The 2972-nt window shown below is 34.5% G+C and overlaps 1 long non-coding RNA gene across 1 annotated transcript in view; it reads left to right on the top strand.

The window, feature by feature from the left end:
- The first annotated feature begins 2015 nt into the window (after positions 1–2015).
- LOC112146336 overlaps positions 2016–2972 on the top strand; it is a 2679-nt gene continuing 1722 nt past the window's right edge. Inside the window, exon 1 of the long non-coding RNA XR_004948311.1 lies at positions 2016–2084. This is a non-coding gene — a long non-coding RNA (uncharacterized LOC112146336). The remainder of the gene's footprint in view (positions 2085–2972) is intronic.

The following is a 2972-nucleotide window of genomic DNA, read 5'->3' as shown; positions in this document are numbered from 1 at the left end:
ATTTTTTTTTCAACCCAGCCCTAGTTTTTACACATCTCAAACAGGTAGTGAGCAAATGCCTGGAAAAAAAATATTTTAACCCAATAATCTTGGCATATTATAAACTAAAATTCATACAAAAATAAAGTCTGTATGAGTTAAATATAGAGAAATAAAAAAGTTTAATATTTTTCACAAGATGAAAATATCTGCAGATTCTCTGTGAGATTTGTGAGATGATCTGGAAATCTAAAAACAAAATAAATAATGTCCCTCAGCTTTGCAGCTGACATTGATGTGGCCTTTCTGCACTGAAGCCCCAAGAGTCTTCTGAAGAAGCTCAGAGGCCAAACAGAAAACAGCTGAAAGGCCATCTCCCAAACGTATCAACACGTAAACGAGCAAATATGAAATCGTCCATCTTTGCTGCATTTTTTTCCCTCCTTACCCCAAGACACCCCCCCCCCCCTCCTCCTCACATTTAGTTTGAACAAATAACTTACCTGCAGATTAAAGGGATGTTTGTCAGACTCCAGGCAGCCGTCTGCTGATGCAGTTTCTATGGTGATGCTGGAGAGCAGCGCAGCAGATGCGTGACCTGTAATCCTCAACGCTGAGTGACATAAACACTTAAACTCAAGCAGTCTCTTCATAATCCCAAAATACAGAACAGCTGTTTGCAGGGAAACAGAGTACCTCCACTGCAGCATCTTTCAGCACTTTCTTCATAATTAGCTGCAGCACATGTTGAATTTTCAAGCTTGATGGTGCTGCCTTAAAATTATCCTCCCATTCTTGAAAAATGTCTTCTTGTGATTTGAATCTGAAAGAAATCGACTTTGTTATCATCTATAAATGATCTTATTTGTGTTTTTTATGTTGTTTTTCTGATGATGGAGGATATTTAAAAGAAAATAAAGCTAAAAATTGCATTTCTGAGTATTCAAATTAGACAAAACTGTCCAGCTGAAGAACTTCTTTCTTTTTGTTATACCGGTAATGTTACGTTGGGGTGTAAGCTAGAGGCTAGAGCATGTAAACAGAGAGCTCTCAGCAACTGGAAAAACTTTGACAATTTTTTTAAGTAATTTTGGCTTAAAGCAGTATGAATAAAAGACAAGTGGAAACTATTTTAAAATTGCTCTAAAGATGATTGGAGTTGGACCAGTCCAACAAAAACGGCAAAGAATTTTGCCATCAGAATAGAGCAGAGCAGAGAGCTTGTGCCGACATATTTTCTACGTCAAATAATCTCTTTTTCAAAGGGCATTTTTTTAGAGAAATACTCAGAAATGCTGTTTTCATTTTTTTTAAATATTTCATCAGAAAAATGCCACAAGAACATGTTAAAATGTGAAAAACAGGATTTTTATTAAAAAGTGGGTCTTTAAACAGCTTTGTAAAAGTTTGTAACCTTGACATCAGACACGAAATAATTGGAAAAACTCATAAATAAATGGCATATTTGACAGATTTTGTAGTGATTTTTTTTATTTTATGTAGTTTAGACAAAGTACATACTTCAATTTGGCTACAGAAGAATATTTACATTTCTTATTTTATGGGCACAATGATAGTTTGTGGTAAAAGAACACCTATCCCATGACTGAGACTGGATTTGGAAGAGACCTTTCCTTATCAGTTCTCCATCCATCCATCCATCCACACAACTACAACACAACCTTTTTTAATTTTTACTAATTGGACACTCTATAACTACATTTTTTTAACTTTAAAACCATAACTTTTTAACATAATTATGAACTAGATATAGAGTATTACCCTAAATATTTATCGATTTATTTTGGTGTTTAAATTTGTATTTAACATGCGCCATCTAGTGGTGGAAGCATGTGGAACAAATTATATTTAAAAAGTTCCGCCCGGACTCATTTAACTGCACACACACCCTGCTAAGCGCGCACTGCTGCACACATGAAGCCCTCCGGTAAGATCGGTATGAATCAGATTAAAAAGTTACAGAAATATCAATGAAACTATTTGTTTATTATGTTTATTTATTTTGTAAAGGAAAGAAAGAAAGAAAGAAAGAAAGAATTCAAGCCAAATGAGCAATTAGCCCTTCGTGGATGCCAGCCCACGAGGTTTGTGTACTTTTATTTGTATTTAATTCAGGTTTTTTTTTTATTTTTAAGCTGAAGGATTGATTTTGATGCTTTTTTGTGTGTTTCTTTGCTGTCAGTTCTCACGGGTTGTAAAGACCGAATAAACTCTGTTTTAAAATCATCGTGATTACGCTAATTCCTCGAGGGTGCTACAGAAGCCAATAGCCAGCTAAAATATTAGCTAAATGCCAAGTTAGCCTAAAAAAGCAAAAAGAAACACGTTGGCTAAAACAGCTAGCATGTAGTTGAAAAATAGCTAATCTTTAAAACAGCCCAAAAAAACTGAAAAAAGCCTAAATTAGCCAAAACAGCTAGCATGTAAATATTAGCTAAACTCCAAGCAGCCTAAAAAACTTAAATAAGACAAAACAGATAGCATGTAGCTAAAATATTAGCTAAACTCCAAACCGTCTACAGAACTTTTTTTTTTTTTAAAAAAGCTTAAATTAGCCAAAACAGCTAGCATGTAAATATTAGCTAAACTCCAAGCAGCCTCAAAAACTTTTTTTAAAAAGTTTAAATTAGCCAAAACAGCTAGCATGTAGCTAAAATGTTAGCTAAACTCCAAAACAGCCTGAAAACGTAAAAAAAAAATCTTAAATTAGCCAAAACAGCTAGCATGTAATTATTAGCTAAACTCCAAAACAGCCTAAAAAATCCTAATAAACGTTAAAAAGTCCAAAAAGCTAGCAGAATACCAATTTTAAAAACTTTAAAACCGTAACTTTTTAACATAATTATGCAGAAAGGTTCCAGGTGGGATTCAAACTAGGACCTTCTCGCTGTAACACAAGAGCGATAACCACTGCACCACCGTACAACCCCCCAGGAAGAATCCAGAACAATAAACCTCGGAGACACAAGACC

This window comes from Oryzias melastigma, linkage group LG8 (genome assembly GCF_002922805.2).
Source record: "Oryzias melastigma strain HK-1 linkage group LG8, ASM292280v2, whole genome shotgun sequence".
NCBI lineage: Eukaryota > Metazoa > Chordata > Actinopteri > Beloniformes > Adrianichthyidae > Oryzias > Oryzias melastigma.
The sequence above is the reverse complement of the archived record's forward strand: the minus strand, read 5'-3'. Positions and strand labels throughout refer to the sequence as shown.